Source organism: Ailuropoda melanoleuca, chromosome 6 (genome assembly GCF_002007445.2).
Source record: "Ailuropoda melanoleuca isolate Jingjing chromosome 6, ASM200744v2, whole genome shotgun sequence".
In the NCBI taxonomy this organism is placed as follows: Eukaryota; Metazoa; Chordata; class Mammalia; order Carnivora; family Ursidae; genus Ailuropoda; species Ailuropoda melanoleuca.
The window spans coordinates 70,151,333-70,170,629 of NC_048223.1; positions in this window are offsets into that span (position 1 = coordinate 70,151,333).

Genomic DNA, 19,297 nt, shown 5'->3' on the forward strand with positions numbered 1-19,297 from the left:
AGGGAAGCAGCCCAGATGTATCTCAATAGATGAATGGATAAAGAAGTAGTATTTATACACAATGGAATATTATTCAGCCATAATAAGAATGAAATCTTGCCATTTGCAACAACAATGATGAAACCAGACAATATAATGCTAAGTGAAATAAGTCAGTAAGAGAAAGACAAATATCATATGCTTTCACTCGTCTGTGGAATTTAAGAAAAAAACAAAAAAAATGAGTAAAGAAAAAAAGAGAGAGAGAGAGAGAGAAACCAAGAAACAGACTCTTAGCTGTAGAGAACAAGGAGGAGGTAGGCGGAAGGATGGGTGAAATAGGCAATGGAGATTGAGGAGTACACTTGTGGTGATGAGCGCTGAGCGATGTATGGAATTGTTGAATCACTACATTGTACACCCAAAACTAATATAGCATTTTATGCTACTCTACTAGAATTTAAGTTTAATAATGTAATAATAATAATGATAACAACTTTCAAGGTATTTCTGTTACTTTCTCACAATAATCAATTTGAAATGTTTTATTGTTTGTGTGTGAATACGTATGTAAAAGCATTGACAACTTTGCCAGTATTTCTGAACATTTCCTTTGGATATTATCATTCTTATTTTCCTTCAACTAATTAGAAAGTTGTACCGTCTTTTTCTATTCTAGAAATTAGAACATATGAGATAAAATTACTAGCCCAAATCTTATGAACATTCTTTTTTTTTAAGATTTTATTTATTTATTTACTTGAGAGAGGAGAGCATGACTAGGGGGAGGAGCAGAGGGAGAGGGAGACTCCTCCCAGAGTAGGGAAGCCCGATGCAGGGCTCTATCCCAGGACCCTGAGATCATAACCTGAGCCAAAGATAGACGCTTAACCTACTGAGCCATCCAGGCGCCCCTCTTAGAAACATTCTTAAGAATTGTGTTTCATTGAGTTCCAAAAAGGTTGTACTACGTTTCACTCCCACCCACAATATCTAAAAGTGATTAAACCCTTGTCCTTTCACAGAATGGAATTCAATTATTATTTGTAACCCTATTGTATACAAAATGCATTTGTAGATCAAATGTTAATTAATTTTCTGTCTTTTACCAGTGCTGTATTAGACACTAGAGATAGAATTAGTAGACCGATATGGCACGGACTCTAGTTTCTGAAATTTACGCTAGAATGAAGAAGATGGAAGTGAATCAAACAATTCATAAATAAATGTAAAATTACAGCTGTGTTTAGTGCTATGAAGAAGTGTACAAGGTGATTTGAGATCATAACAGGGAAGTCACACCTCCTGTGTGGTTTAAGTAAAACTGCCTTGCAGACATGCTCAGTGAACTTGGAGCTAAAGGAGGAGTAAAGGCTACAAGGACAAAAGAGCAAAGTGGTGCCCTTGGAAGAAAATGTGTAAAAGGCTCTGTTGTAGGAGAAAGCATTGTTTTTTCAGAGCAAGACCAGTGCACTTGAAGCAGAGAGAGAGGGATTTGGCAATTTTGGTGCATCTATTTCTGGAGAGATAGATAAGTCAATATAAAACAATAAATATTATTTAACTCCTTTTCTTGAATCAAAATGAGAACCAATTGAATGGATTTAAATATGAAATGACAATATCTGATGTGACTTTTTAAAAAAATTTTGAACTTTTTCTTGTTTTTGTTTTGTTTTGTTTAAATGGGGGAAAAAGATTGAAAGAAACCCTTGTGGTTTCGTGGAAACAAAATAAGAAAATCTTTGACATAAAAGATGGAAATATTTGGAGGTATGTTTGATGAGGGTGGTGATGTCTTGTGAATTCAAGGATGACTTGGTTTTCTGGATTTTATCATAAGACGCATGCAGATAAGTAGGAGGACAAATTTTGTGAGTGATAGCATCATAGAATTTATTTGGATGTGTTTGGGAAAAAAAAAAAACTTTCAAATTTGCTTGTTTATATCCAAGCATAATTTGAAGCATAAAGGACACTTCTCAGCAGGAGATACAAAAGTGAGGACCATCTGTGTAATAACAAATACATTTATTTAAGGAGAGCTTGGGGATGAGTAGAGAGTGGTTCCCAGACCACAAGCAAAATAATCAATAATGACAACACATTATGTACTTTATTACCAATTTTGCATCTTTTCCTGAGAACATGTTTTAGGGCCTTTGTTCATTTTTCTATTGAAAACCTAATGATTTTTTAAACAATTTTTATGTTGCTTAAATGTTTTAACAATTATATTTAGATCAATATTTGTTTCTAACTTGCTATTTACTTTAATTATACTTTAAAGTGCATATTTTGGGGTGCCTGGGTGGCTGTCAGTCAAATGCCTGCCTTCATCTCAGGTCACAGTCTCAGGATCTTGGGATTGAGTCCCACAGCAGACTCTCTACTCAGCAGGGAGTCTGCTTCTCCCTCTCTCTTTTTCTCTCAAACAAATGAATAAAATCTTTAAAAAAAATAAAGTGCATATTTTCTTTAAAGTGGCAAAGTATTAAAATTTTATGAAGTCATATATTTTGTCTATTATTTTAATAATTATTTATTAATAAATTATTTTATTTTACTAATGTTTAGGAAAATAAATTCTTTATTAATGCTAATATAAACATTCTCTTTCCATCCTAAATTTTCTCATTACTTGGCTTGTAAAATGCATGATGTAAGATAGGAATCTTAATTATTTGATATTAATTACCAAATGTCTACCCAATACTTTCAACTCAATATGTTGGGTACTCTACGTCTTAGCCACAGAGTTTTATTTTTACATTTTATTCATATGAAGCTTTCATACACATTAAAATTGTTCTAAATAATCTGTTTGTATCACTGATTCTGTTTGTCTGTTATTTCACTTACCTTATCACTTTTAGGGGATGAATGTTCTTTCAACTGTGTGTATATTGTGTGTGTGTGTATATATAATTTTTCTCAATGTTATTTTTAGTAAAGGCCCTTATAATGGAACAAATAGCTTTACTAATGGAAAAATTTGAAGCAGCTTGATCAATTGACTGCACTGATAGCCTTTAATATACTATTTGTTATTTTAAAAAGAAAAAAAATAAAATAGGAAATAGAAGATTAAAGATACAGCAGAAAATATAATTTATTAAATCTCCAAAATTATCATAAAAATTAAAATACACTAAAAACCAAGCAAAAGAAGCTTTCATTTACCCAAAATTTTTGGAGGGTGTGCATGTTCATGAATAAATTTGCTGTTACTGTGTAATTTCTGATAAAAGAATTGTGTGTGTGCCTACATAAGTGAGTTTTTTAAATCACTCATGGTATCAAATTAGATTTATACTTAAGAAAATTTTTGAAAGAAAATTCTAATTCTAAAGACCTTCTAATTAGTGTCTTTTAAAATTGATTTTGCTGGGGCACCTGGGTGGCGCAGTCATTAAGTGTCTGCCTTCAGCTCAGGGCGTGATCCCAGCGTTCTAGGATCAAGCCCCACATCAGGCTCCTCCACTGGAAACCTGCTTCTTCCTGTCCTACTCCCCCTGCTTGTGTTCCCTCTCTCATTGGCTGTCTCTATGTTTGTCAAATAAATAAATAAATAATCTTTTAAAAAAATTAAAAAATAAAATAAAATTGATTTTCCAGGCAGAAGACATGAATAGACATTTTTCCAAAGAAGACATATGGATGCCTGACACATGAAAAGATGCTCAACCTCACTCATCATCGGGGAAATGCAAATCAAAACTACAATGAGATATCACATCACACCTGTCAGAATGGCTAAAATAAACAACAGAGGAAACAACAGATGTTGATAAGGATGTGGAGAAAGGGGAACCCTCTTACACTATTAGCTGGAATGCAAACCGGTGCAGCCACAGTGGGAAATAGTATGGAGGTTCCTCAAAAAATTAAAAATAGAAGTACCCTATGATTCAGCAATTGCACAGAATTTACCCGAAGAATACAAAAATGCTGATTCAAAGGGACACATGAAGCCTGATGTTTATAGCAGCATTATCTATATATCCAGATGAATGGGTAAAGAAGATGTGGCATATATACACAGTAGAAAAATAGCCATAAAAAAGAATGAAATCTTGCCATTTTGCAGTGCCATGCATAGAGCTAGAGTGTGGTTTTGCTAAGTGAAGTAAGTCAATCAGAGAAAGACAAATACCATATGATTTCACTCATATGTGGAATTTAAGGAACAAAACAGATGAACATAGAGGGAAAAATAGAGAGGCAAACCAAAAAACTGATTCTTAGCTATAAAGAACAAACTGAGGGTTGCTGGAGGGGAGGTGGTGGTGGATGGGTTAAATGGGGGTATTAAGGAGGTCACTTGTGATGAGCACAGGGTGATGTATGGAAGTGCTGGATCACTATATTGCACCCCTGAAGCTGATATTACACTGTATGCTAACTAACCAGAATTTAAATAAAAACTTGAAACAACACCACCACAAAAAAACAAGCAAATAAACAAAAGTCACTGGGAGTTCTTCCCTGACTAGAAATAGGTAACAAAAATACACCTTTGCTTAGGAGTGAGCTGTCTTTGTCTCATGTTAAATCATCCAATCAAAATCATGGAAATTTTATGTCTAAAAAAGAGTCCCCAGTGGATTAAAAAAAAAAAAAAGTGCTTTTCTTTTACAGTCTTGAAATTAATATTTATTAACAAACTATTCAGTTTATTTAAACATTTCTCAGATGATTTAATTCTTTTAACTTTATTTAAAGCAGTTTACTAACCATAACAAGAGAGAGTTTAATCAGTTAAGTGAAAGAGGCTTTTGTGTTTATCTTTTAATTTATCAGGGAAATTAATTGGCTTATTTCTTCTTCTTTTTTTTTTTTTTGTTTCCTTTTTTTGGACAGTTGTGGTGCTCATATAAGAACAGATTTTCCCCTTCTTTAGTTCTATAGTACAACATGATTATTTTGTTCAAACTATGAATATTTAGATTTTACATGCCTTGCTGTATTAATTTTAAGGAAAAATTGATTAATGCTAAGGAAATTAAGTTTACAAAACAACTAACAATGAACAGCTTATTATAGTCTTTAATCTCATTCAAACTATACTCTTTACTTTAGAATCCAATTATTTTTCCAAACTGAATGATGTATTTTAGAATAAGCTTTGATTTTTTTATTGTTTCATGATATTTCTAACTGTTCTGCCTTCAAAACATTCAAGAAAAAAGGAATTTCCAGTGTATAATCATTCTGTTTCAAGTCTATAATCTTATAAATTACTCTCCCACATTCTATTTTAGAGAAATATTGTTAGAAAGGAATAATTTTTCTCTAATGTCGGTTTTGAAGAGTGAGGATTTTTGGTAACTGAATGGTGGCCAAGAATGTCTTTCCTTAAGTTAGTAATGTGATTGTCATTACCTATGGAAGTGCAATGACGACTTCCCTATGCCCTAGCAGTTCTCTGTGAGTTGAATCAAAACTCGAGAATATATAATTTCTGAATAAAACACTCATCTCCAGGGAACAAGTCCAGAATTTAACAGAAAATCAATGTGATCTCCTTATGAAGGTGTCTTGGTGGTAATGATATTCAAACACAGACAGAAGGAGTTTTTACCCCGACTTCTGTAATCATTTAGCGCTTGGAATAATGCAAACATTCATATTCTAACTTGAATGTCCTAAGTTGCATTCTGTGACAATGAATCCCAGGTGACTACGATTCTTTAAACCTCTGTCGGAGGATGATTCTAACACAAGGCTGTCATTTGTTCAAGAAAATGAGTAACACAATACAGCTGAGAATGCATTTCTTACTACCGTTTTATAAATCTCATTGAAAATTATCTGTGATTTTATTAGAAAGTCTTAGAAGAAATAGTTACACAGAGGGAGTGTGAAAAATTGATGTGATAGAAAGAGCCCTATGTTGAGAGTCAGAGGACTGAGAGTCTTTTGTTCCCTGTAGGTGTCTAAGTTCTGCTTTGATTCTGACTTCCAATCCATAAACACAAGAGCATACTAGATAATACAGCAGACATGTATTTGCCTTCTCACATCTACCTTTCGCTTTTCCTTCCCCAGTAGCTTTAGACATCTTTGACAATCTGCATAGCTCTGGGAGAGTTGACCCTGCTACCAGCTCTAGGGCCATGGTATGGTATTCTTTATAAGTCAATCACTATATTCAATCTCTCCTGGCCACACCTATCAGCATGAGGCCCAAGCTAGACAAGTCAGAATCAGTATGTAATAGTTTGCTTCAAATTTTAGGGAAAAAGACATTCTCTATTTGTTGGAGAATGTAGTGTACATATTTAGGGCCTGGAATTGTGTCAGGCACGTCTGCTACTGTGAAAAAACAAAATTCAACTGAGTAAATTTTAAAGATCTAAGGGACTTTACTCAATGTTTCATGAACTGGGCAGCATTTAATCTAACAGATAGAAAGGAGCTCTGAGGAGCTGTGCAAAATGAAGGACCTTTATAGGCAGAAAGAAGTGGGAACACGAAATTTTTCCTAGGCAAAAGTTCAGTTGGTTGTTACAGTTATTTTCCTTTAGGGGATAGTAGGGACTGGGCAGATTACCTAACTAGTGCTGACCAGGCAATTCCTGATTGACTGGATCAAGAGTCCATTTCTGGGAGAGCTAAAAGTCTCAGTTTGGTGACTGGAAGCCTGTTATCTTGCTTTTAACATTATCAAGAGAGAAGCTGTCCTGAGAAGAAAGCCAAAGCACAGAGAAGGGCATGGCCAAAAGAACTGTAGAAAATTTTCCCATGGATACAGTGGACCTGCCTGTAAAACTACACGTGAAACCCACCCTGCCTCTGGACAAATGGCCGCCTTTTATTTTTTAAGCCAGTTGAATTTGTCTCCCTGACAATTGTAATACTTGTCACTGAATTAATTTTGATATAGCAATCCTGAAGGCCTCTTTTGGATTTAATATTTTTTATCTTATATTTAAAATTTAAAATAATCAGTACTGCATGATTTCATTTTGGTCTAGATTAACCTGGAATTCTGTCAAATGCATTAAAAGTAGGCAATATGACATATCTTAAAGATTCCCAGACCAAAGAGACACATTTCCAATAGATGTGTGATCATCCGATCTTCAGGTAATGTGTCAGAAGCAATTCTGAAAAGAATAAAGCAATATTTAAATATTTGTTAAATATAATGAGGGTTAAGAGATTTCCAAATTTGCCAGGCTTTCACACATAGTGTTTCACATCTCTCCGAAACTGTGCATATTTGAAGAACTTACGTAGACAACGTTCACTCCTGATGGGCCCTGCTCACAGTACTGAGGACTGAACTATCAATGCTCAGTTTTAGCTGGAAATATTTGAGCACTTTTAGTCCAACACTTTGAGATTCCATGCCATTCTTCCTGCATCTAATATATCTCTAACTTTATCTAAAACTGTCCTATGTTTCTCATGAGATATAAGTCCAACTCCCAGTGTTCACCAGGGTAGTCCTCAGGTAATGATGGCCCGACACAGGGATAGAAAAAGGCAGCCTCTTTGCCTCCGGGTCTGACCAACTCTCTGGGGCAATTTGCACTCCTGAGTTCCCATTGCATCAGGTTGAGGCTAATCTCCAGTGGAGACTATGCTCTTTCTGAAGTATTTTCCCTGCCTTACCTGATGTCTTCTCCCCAGAGAGCTCCCCCTCAGTGAATCATGTGAATAGGAAATCTGCATCTCAATTCAGCTCCTAGGTAACCTTGCTCCCTGCTTTTCTCCTGCTGAAAGTCTCTACCTGAGCAACTTGGCATCTTCCCTAATCCCCTGAAAACTGTAACCACTACTTGCATTTTCTCATCAGAGGCTTAGAGTTCAGATCCCGGTGACTTCTTGCCTATTACCATGCTTTCTCAGGAGTATCTCTGAAACTCCTGGCTTCTGAAATCTAATTTGTCAGTTGATATTTGCTCTGCATCATGAAGCTGAAAGATGGGGGAATGTACTAAGAGAGACTTAGTCCAGAGGAGACGATTTTTAAAAACATTTCAAAAGCCAGTCTGTTCTCTTGGAAGATCTCAATGGCTCTAATATTGAAGTGACTGTAGATGTAGAGATAAAGCCATAGAAGTTGAAACATAGAGATTGCTATGTCTCTATCTAAATTCATTTATTTTCCATGTATATATCACTTGTTGAGAAAGGTGTGTTCCTTCAACTTGCTTCATATGGACTATATACTAGAATCATACTAAATGTTTGTCTCTTTGCTAAAATCTTTTTTCAAATTACAAAGCCTCTTCTTATATTTGGACTTAGAAAGTACTAAGAACAATTACCTCTGTGGGAGTCTCTTTTTTGTTTTCTCCTTGTGTTTGTGTTGTTTTCTCAACAGGACGTAAGGATACAGATCCACCACATGCCATTATGCTGTGTGGCCATACTTGCACTTTCTTCTGGTCTTGCTTCATTTAAATCCAGGATGTGAAACATTTATAGGAAGTAAATGTAGGTCAGTATAAGCAGTAGCTATCCAGTTTGAGTTTTTCCAAATTGAAATAATTTGTGTGGGGAAGTAGGTAAAAAAATAAGCCAACATTTGAGGGAAGTACAAGGAAGGGGGTTCAGGCATTGGAGGCAGCACTGGAATAGATGACCTTAATGCCCCTTCCAATGCTGAGATTCTATTATTCCCTAAAATGATAGAGAGTAAAATGGTGAAGATTCCAAGTGGCAAAGCATCGTTATTTTTATTTTAAGTTAAATAAAATCTGAACATTTTCATCCTTTATGTTCCTGACAAATAGGAGAGATTTGGTGACATTTAAGTTTGACCCAAATTTCTTAAATCTTTCTATATATTTTTTTATCACCTTTAAGATTTTTTTCTTCTATTTCGGGAGGAACCCAGACTGTTTCTGATTACTTTCCACTTAAGAAATGATGTGCTAGTTGGTGTCTTGAAAGTTCTAACAGAGTGTCTTACTATTCCTGTTGAGATTTTTATGAAACAAGAGTTCACTTTTCATCAGTTCTCCTGTTGTTATTTACATAAACCTCTGTAATCTGCAAATAATAATAATAAAAATATACATATATCATCTATACAGTTAGATCACTTTTTTTTGTTAAACCATGGTTAATTCAACCATTATTTTCTTTTTTAAAGTTAACAAAACTGAAATACAGATAGATTAAACGACTTTGTGAAAAGCCATAATAAGATGGTAATGAATTAAAAAATCCAATTTATTGCTTCCAGTTACTCATCAAGTTTCTTTCTAAGATTAAAATGTAAACGCTAAAAATCGCGTATGTTTTAAATTAGGCAAAAGACTAGTAACGTATATTTTGTGTATATAAAAAAGGTTATTTAATTTTTTCACATGGTGACACTTCTAAAGTTTAATTTCTACTTCTCACTTACATTGGCACAACATTTTGTTCTATAAATAAATATATATAGCACCTAAGAATAAACACATTTCAAGATATATTAAACTAAGTAACTTTTTAAATATAAAATCTTACAATTACAACATTTCTTACAACCAATATATTATAGTAATAGGAATAACATTAAAAATTTTAAATTATTTGATCACTTAGAAAATTATTTAACTTGTTCTATAATATGTCTGTGATATGGATATTATTTTTCTTTTCTCCTTTTACAGATTAGAAATTAAAAACTCAGAATAGGTAAGAGACTGGCATGAAGTCACATGAAATCACACTCAGATCCAAGTTTTCCCATTTGGCTATTCAATCATTTACTCAAAAATCATATTTATTGAACACTAACAAAGTGTCAGGCTGTGGACTAAGTGAGGTTACAAGAAGAACACTATATCTATTACCCTACTGACATATATCTGGAAGTTACAGAACTTGGAAAATAGTATTTCTGTCTTCCCGCAGAAAGTTTCCAGATAAGTCATAAAGAAAAGATTTGCAAAAATGAAATAATGAGAGAGCTAATCTATCCCTTTTCCTCATTGTCAGGGCCCCCTGTCTAATCTAGGACTACACAATCATCACATGACCTATTAAATAGACTTTTACACTGTTTTATTCCTGCTTTTCTATCCCCTATGCAGTTCAAGCTTCACTCACAACTTGGTTACATTATTTTTAAAAATATTGGTTCTATCATAGCACTCCTCTATCCTTGATATCATTCATTATAGAAATTCATTAATATAAAACCTTTTAAACTCATCATACACTAATCCCCGTCAATATCCAATACTTTCCTCAAAGAAATGAAACTTGACTTATTATGATATATATTTTGACTTAAATAGCACAAACTGATCACTAATACTCTCTTTCCTGAAGCTCAGCCAAGATAAAAATGTATTTTAGATTAAGAAACTGTTTTAAATAAAGGCAATCAAATGTGCTCCGGTTAAGTAATATGTACTCTCTTTAACTTATCTTATGAGTTATTTTTAACATATTTATAATATAACTTTGCTGTCAACAAAGGATACTGGATTTCTCTCCATATTTTTTGAGACAGTTTATAATTTGTGAATTATATTGATTTTATTTACTTACATGTATTAATATTTGTATTCACATGTATCAGTAATAATTGACAGTGTATTAATATAAACTTAAATCATGATATACAAAACAAAAATAAAAATAAGTTAAAATGGCTCATTGGTTGTCAATATGTAGGACAAAACTGGATTGATGAGATTAGATCTTTCTCTTTCAAGTACGTAATTAGCTAAGCAGGAAGCTCTCCTCTTGCTTTTATGAATTTTATACTAATTTGTTTGTTGTGAAGAAATGTCTTTCTCTTTATATTATCTCTGGAGAAAGAGGTATTTTGTTATAAAAAATGTAATTGAGGGACACCTGAGTGGCATAGTCAGTTCAGCATCCGATTCTTAGTTTCAGCTCAGATCTGATCTCAGGGTTGTGAGATCGAGCCCTGCCTTGGGCTCCCTGATTAGTATAGAGTGTGCTTGAGTTTCTTTCTCCCTCTTCCTCTGCTCCTCCCCACTGCATTCTCCCTCCTTCTCTCTCACTCACTGAAATGAATAAATACAGCTTTTAAAAAAATGTAATTCAATTTATGCTATGAGAGTTTAGCAATGTTGGCATAGAGATGATTGAGGTTTCCTGTACAGATAATTCTGAAGAAGACATGAATATTCCCAATAAGGATACAATTATCTCTCAAACAAAGCAATAGGGTCTTTGCAGCCTTGGGAAACATACATGGATTATATGTGGCAGACCAAGTCATTGTTTCATCCAAGCTGAGCCTGGAACTTTGCCTAAGCTTGATTGCTTGCTTAGCTTTCTGTCTTTCTCCATCTTACCTTCTCCACACTTACTAGTCATCCCTTGGAGCAATTCCTTAATAAATCAGTTGACCTTAAAGCCCTATCTCAGAGACTGCTTCCAGGGAACTGACCTAGAAAGAGTACCAGCAAAACTTGACTCTGAGAAGACAGATATACAAGGAAAGAGGGAGAACAGATTTGAAGGTGACACTGGGTGGCTTTTGAATGCGTTTGTAACCAATAACTGGTAACTGTGTCCTTTTTCAGGTAAACAATTCTATCTACATTTATTTTTAATTGCTATGAACCTAATGACAGCATTGATTGCATTTATATTTGTATTATTTTTTTTATTTTTTGGTCTCTGTGTTTTATTTCTCTTGTTTGTATCTAATTTGTTTCCAGTTTGTATCCTTAACTACAGTTGTTCAATGAAAATAGGATTTATGCTTTTTTATTTATGTAGGGATCACCCAGATGTAACAGGTGGAGGATCATGGGCCTTGATTGTGCCCCTTAAACACATCCCTTAAAATTATGTTGTTATAAAACTTAAGAGAATAGTAGAAGTGTTAGAGGTAATAATTTAGAAACAAGACCATGATGATTAGTGGTAAGGATATCCCCTCATCCATCAGGCAATTGTACTAATCCAGTACCTTACCTTCTACCCCTGGCCCTGCTGCCCTGGACTTGATTTTCAGATATTTGAATACACCAAAGTCCCTTGGAAAAGTCATGTGAAAACTGGGACCAACGGCTGGGCAGAGCAGAATATATGGCTTTTAATCTTGGTTCGTGCTTCTATTCTCAGCCTTTAAATGTTGCTAGAACCAGACACTCTCCCAAAGAGATTACATCCTAATATTCTAACTCATTTAGACTGTAATTTCTAGGCAATTACACTTTGTGTTGAATGACATACAAAGAAAGTTGAATTGATTTTCTATTGTGATATTAATTTTCAATTAATGGATTCAGTGTGTGTGTGTGTGTGTGTGTGTGTGTCTGAGCTGGTATATAAACAAATAATGGATAAGGGTAAGTGATAGCAAGAAGAAGGAAAGACAGAGACCATGGATAGAAGTCCTGTGATTTACGTCCTGGTATTAAATCCTAGTTCCACCCACCTTGTCAAGTTACACTAACCAAATGTCTTCACTCTGAAGATTTATTTCCTCCTCATCAAATGGAATCTTTTCTTCCATTCCTTAATGTAGGTGTGAGTTTCTATCTGGTATCTCATGGTTAGAATGAAGGATTAGCATTCCCTGCAGTGCATATTTGCTGCTTGATAACTTCTCCATTTTTATTTATCTGAGAATATAATTTCCTTTAATTTCTGAAGGATATTTTTACTGGTTATAGAATTACAGCTTAAGAAGGTCCCCCCTCCCTTTCAGCGCTTAGATATTGTTAAGCCATTGTCTCCTAGTCTTTATTTTTTCTGTTGAGAAGTCAGCTATTTGTATTGTATTTATTTGTATTATTAATTCTCTGTTTGTAATGTGTTTTCCTTCTGTATCCAAAATATTCTATTTACCTTCAGTTTTCAGCACTTTCTCCATGCCTTGGTGTTATTTTTGTTTGTTTAATCCTACTTTTATTTGTATTTTCAAGGCATTCTTGGATGTGTAGGGTTTTTTGTTTGTTTGTTTTGGGTTTGTTTTTTTTTTTTGCCAAAATTAGCAATGTTTAGGTCATTATATTTTCTTTTTTTTTTTTTTAAAGATTTTATTTATTTATTTGACAGAGATAGAGACAGCTAGCGAGAGAGGGAACACAAGCAGGGGGAGTGGGAGAGGAAGAAGCAGGCTCATAGCAGAGGAGCCTGATGTGGGGCTCGATCCCATAACGCCGGGATCACGCCCTGAGCCAAAGGCAGACGCTTAACCGCTGTGCCACCCAGGCGCCCCAGGTCATTATATTTTCTGTACCATTTTTTCATCTGCTCTCAATCTGAGATAATAATCACCTATATTTTAGACCTCTTGATGTTTCTCCCCAGCTTATTTTTTAAACTTTGTGTCTATTTTTCATGTGGAATAATTTCTATTAATATATTTCTAATTTCACTGATCTTTCCTTCTGCTCTCTCCAACATGCTGTTAAACTAATATCATTTTTAAATTTTCAGTTATTACAATTTTCTCTGCTAGAATTTCTGATTTCTTTTTTTTCCATTTTCACCTTCTGTTTAGTTTTTTTATATTTTTATTCATTTAAAACATTTTTCCTTTATGCTTTTGGATTATTTATTATAGCTGGTTTATGGTCCTTCACTACTAATAACATCTGAGTCATCTTGGTGTCAATTTTTTATGAATTGTTTTTTATTGTGACTATGGATGATATTTCCTAGTTTCTTTGTATTTCCAGTAGACTTAGACTTTATATTAGACATTATGAATGTTATCTTCTAGATATACTGGATTTTGTTATCTTCCTCTGAAATTTTTAAATATTTTTTTCCAATGTGCAATTAACTTTTGTGAACTTAAACACCAAAATCTCTCAATCATGTGATACATAGCAGCTGCAAAAGTTCATTACTTCCAGAATTTCAGCTGTGATTTTCATAGGCTTAAAGACTTGGGGGTAATCTGGGATTTTAATGTAGGCACACATCAATTATGGAATTCACTCTGCTGTGGGTATAATTCAACTTAAAAATGGGTGGAAGACATGAATAGACATTTTTCCAAATTGACATATAGATGGCCAGCAAACACATGAAAAGATCCTCAATGTCACTAATCATCAGGGAAACACAGATCAAAACCACAATGAGATATCACCTCCCACCTGTAGGGATGGCTAAAATCAACAACACAAGAAACAACAGGTGTTGGTGAGACTGTGGGGAAAGAAGAGCCCTTTTGCACTGTTGGTGGGAAAGCAAACTGGTGCAGTCACAGTGAAAAACAGGATGCAGCTTCCTCAAAAAGTTAAAAATAGAACTACCTTGGGGCGCCTGGGTGGCACAGCGGTTAAGCGTCTGCCTTCGGCTCAGGGCGTGATCCCGGCGTTGTGGGGATGAGCCTGCTTCTTCCTCTCCCACTCCCCCTGCGTGTGTTCCCTCTCTCGCTGGCTGTCTCTATCTCTGTCAAATAAATAAATAAAACCTTTAAAAAAAAAAATAGAACTACCTTATGATCCAGCAATTGCAGTACTAGGTATTTACCCAAAGAATACAAGAATACTGATTCAAAGGGACACATGAAGCCTGATGTTTATAGCAGCATTATCCATATATCCAGATGAATGGGTAAAGATTTGGTATATATACACAATGGAATATTACTCAGCCATAAAAAAGAATGTAATCTTGCTATTTGCAATGTTGTGGGTGAACCTAGAATGTATTATGCTAAGTGAAGTAAGTCAGTCAGAGAAAGACTAATACCATATGATTTTACTCATATGTGGAATTGAAGAAACAAAACAGATAAACATAGGGGAAAGGGGATAAAAAAGAGAGGGAGCAAACAAAGAAACAGACTCAACTATAAAGAACAAACAGACTCAACTGTAAAGAGGGTTGATGGAAGGGAGGTGGGTGGAGGATGGGTATTAAGAAAAGCACTTGTGATGAGCACTGGGTGTTATATGCAAATGATGAGTTGCTAAATTCTACACCTGAAACCAATATTAACACTAAATGTTAAATAACTAGAATTTAAATGCTTAAAAAATAAATAGATAAAATAAAAGTTTCATTTTGGTAAATGAATCTCTTATGAACATTTTGGGTCACTATTAACAAAATAATATAAACTGAAATTATGAAAACCAAATTTTGGTGGGTAGGTACTGCTTTAGATTACCTATTAAGTATTATAGCTCCTGAACTGTAAGAACCGTAAAGATTATCACATTCATACCTAACAGGTTTTGAGCTACTTACACAGATGCATTAAACTTATAGTTTTTTTTAATACATATACATTTATATATATCCACATGTTGGGTGTAGAGATTACTTAAAAAAAAAAAAAAATATATATATATATTTCATCTGCATCTCAATCTGAGATAAAAAATCACCTATATTAGACTACTTGATTATATATATAAATACATATATATTTATATATAAAAATATATTTATATATATTTAAATATATGTATATATTTATTTATTTTTAAGTAATCTCTATACCCAACGTGGGTCTCAAACTCACAACACTGAGATCAAGGGTCACATGCTCTACAAACTAAGCCAGCCAGGCACCCCAAACTTATGGTTTCTAACAAGCCAAAATACCTCTGAGTATTGACTTATATTGAAACCTGATTTTCATTTGAATATAATCTGCAATGGTGGAATTAAAAAAATATATCAAATAATCTTACCAGATATTATCGCATTAAAAATAATTATCATCTAGAGAGATGTCATAATATCTCATGTGATAAACTACCAATTAGATTAAATATGAATAAATTTACATTGCTTGAATAAATCAGAGTATATATGCATCATTTCATTACATAATAGCTTGCATTATTTTAAATATTAGTATATTCTTGAGATGTTCTTTAACTTCTGAAGATAGTATTATGAATATGGAAATAAACAGAAATGTGAGAAATACAAGTATGACTAATTTTGTATTGATTCTATGAGCCTCCCATTAAAAAATCCACAGTAACATTTTATTTAGAATTCAAATTTATTAAAAGATCTTCTATTTCACAGTTTAAAAAGTATCTGGTAGAATACATATATTTCTATCACTGTTACTTTTTTTAAAAAAAGAGATTGATTTATTTATTTGAGACAGAGAGTGTGCACACGAGAGCAGGGAGAGGGGCAGAGGGGAAAGGAGAGGGAGAGAGACTCTTGCTTGAGTGTGGAGCCTACCACAAGGCTGGCTCCCAAAACCTTGAGATCATGACCTGAGTGGAAATTAAGATCTAAATTGGCTGCCCAACTGACTGAGCCACCCATGTGCCCCTATCGTTGTTACTCTTTGACACCTTAATAGACTTTCCAGCCAATGCCAAAGGGGGGGATATGGAAGGAAGAAGGGAAAGAAAAAGGAAGGAAGGAAGGAAGGAAGGAAGGAAGGAAGGAATTAAGGAAGGAAGAAAAGAAAGAAAGAAAGAAAGAAAGAAAGAAAGAAAGAAAGAAAGAAAGAAAGAAAGAGAAAGAAAGAAAAAAGAGAATGAGAAAAGAAAGGAAAAAAGAAAAAGAGAGAGAAATGTGGTATATTTGAAAAATCAAATCTCTTTATTTCAGGCAATAAGATTTCCTCCTTAGGAAGAAAACAAAAACTGCAACAGAAAAGAGGATAAACCCCCAAACTATTAGAACTGGTTCAGGTAATTGTCAAAATCAGGACCATTTTCTCTAGCACAGACATATTTAGGCATTCTAAAATAAACTATGAGGTAGAAATTTTAGGATACCATGAAACCTAGGGAGAAGACAAAGTGTTATTTTACTACCACCTTATTTTCTTCATCAAACCACATACATAATATTCAGGCATTATCACCCCAGGGCTTTTAACACTCAGTTTGTAACTGTTTAACCCACTGTGCAGATAGAGATTTTTTTTTTTCCCAGATATCTAAGTAGATTTTGATTCTGAATCTTTAAAGAATGTACAAATTTTTATAAGTAAAGTGCCAAAGTGCAAATATTTTAATTTTCATAGCACATTAGGTCTCTGTTGCAACTACTCAACTCTGCTCTTATAGCATGAAAACAGGTTTAGACAATGTGTAAATAATGGGCATGACTGTGTTGCAATAAAACTTTATTTATAAAAACAAGTGACAAACCCCGTAATTTGCCCACTACTACTTTAGAGGAGTGGAATGAGTTTTTGCCATCAACACAACATCTGCTTCCAGATTTCTAGATATTTTCATCACACCTTTTGATGTAGATAACAGTATTGATATCCAGCTGTTATTTCACTCTTATTCGCTTATTTTGCTGTTCTTTAAAGACAAGGTTAGTAAGAATGGTTCTTGCTCTTTTTTTAGTTACAGCCTTAAATTCTTCATCAAGATTGAGTAATTTCAGGAAGGAGACCTCTCTTGATCTCTTGACAAGTGCTTTAAGGATTCATTTATATCAGATTGTGGTATTTTTCTGACTGAGAAATGTGCCCACATGTTCTAGTGTATCTTACCTAGAGACAATATTAATAGGCAAAATTTTGCCAAAAAAGTATACAGGCAATAATGTAAATTGGGCTTCAGGTCATTAAGGGAGAATTTTACTGAGGGTCTCTCTGAACAACAACTAATAGGAAAAGTCATCAAGATGAATATCCCAGGGGTGTCTGGGTGGCTCCGGTGGTTAAGCATCTGCCATCAGCTCAGGTTATGATCCCAGGGCCCTAGGATTGAGCCCTGCCATGGATCCTGGGATCAAGCCTTACATCAGGGCTCCCTGCTCACTGCTCAGTAGGGAGTCTGCTTCTCCCTCTCCCTCTGATCCTCTGCCTCTCCACCCTGCTCATGCTCTCTCTCTCTCTCTCAAATAAATAAAATCTTTGAAAAAAGAAGATGAATGTCCTAAAATTAATAATTTTTTTAACTAGTGGCAATTACTAATTAGTGAGAAATTTTAAAATTCACAGTAACAAAATAATTTCTAAAACCCTGAAAGTAAATCTAGATGTGCAAAAATTATATAAAGAAAAATATGTATAGAAATGCAACTGTTTTCTCTGCATTGATTTTATATCCTGCCACTTTACTGAATTCCTGTATGAGTTCTCATAATTTGGGGGTGGAGTCTTTTGGGTTTTCCACATAAAGTAGCATGTCATTTTCAAAGAGTGAGAGTTTGACTTCTTTGCTGATTGGGACGCCTTTTATTTTGTTTTGTTGTCTGATTGCTGAAGTTAGGACTTCTATATTATGTTGAACAGCAGTGATGATAATGGACATCCCTGCCGTGTTCCTGACCTTAGGGGGACATCTCTTAATTTTTCCCCGTTATGAATGATCTCACCGATATGCAGAATTTAAGGGGAAGAGAGGGAAAAAATGAAACAAGACGAAACAAGAGAGGGAGACAAACCATAAAAGACTCTTAATTTTAGGAAACAAACTGAGGGCTGCTGGAGGGGAAGTGGTGAGGGAATGGGATGGCTGGGTGATGGACACTGGGGAGAATATATGTTGTGGTGAGCGCTGGATATTGTGTAAGACTGATGAATCACGGACCTGTACCCCTGAAACAAATAATACACTATATGTTAATTAAAAAAAAGAAGAAGAAGTATAGGAGGAATCCCACTGTGTTGGTTTGGGTGACTGGCTAGATTATGGTGCCATCATTTTGGACCCAAAAATTGATGATGTTATTTCCCACTGAAAACTCTTTAATGACATGTGTTGCTATTAGAATAAAGCCTAAATCCTAAGTGTGACCTATTAAAAAAATAAAAAAATAAAAATAAATTAAATTAAATTAAAAAAAGAAAAATATGAAAGTTTACTAATATATGTTAAGATATAAATAATGATAAGTCTTTTTTGTTTTGTTTTATTTTTTGGTGGCAATGCCTCGATATTGAAAACATGCAAATTCTTCTTAAATTTATTACTTAAATTTAAGTCAAAATTTGAGTCAAAATCTCACCAGATTTTTATAAGCATTTGACAAATTTACCTTAAATATAAAATATAGAATATTTAGGCCTTTGGGGGGAAATGGTACAATAATGACATGGGTCTAATCTAAAACTCAAATAAACATACTACAAATTGTCAAAAAATGAAAAAATGTATATAAATGAAATAGCCACAACTCTGCTTTATATTTTCATATATAAATTTCTAACTTATTAAGGAACTAAATGTGCATAACAGAAATCACACATAAGAGGGAATTAATAACATTGAGGTGATGGAGGTCTCCATAAAACAAAAATATAAAGAAAAATATGCTTATTGCCTCAAATATTGAGATATTAACATGACAAAATACTTCAAAGATTGCTTAAATGCAAATATAAAGTTGGAGAACATATTACCAACAATTATGAAGACAAGGAACTAGCCGCTAAATTATTTAAAGTATTTGTATAAATGAGTAA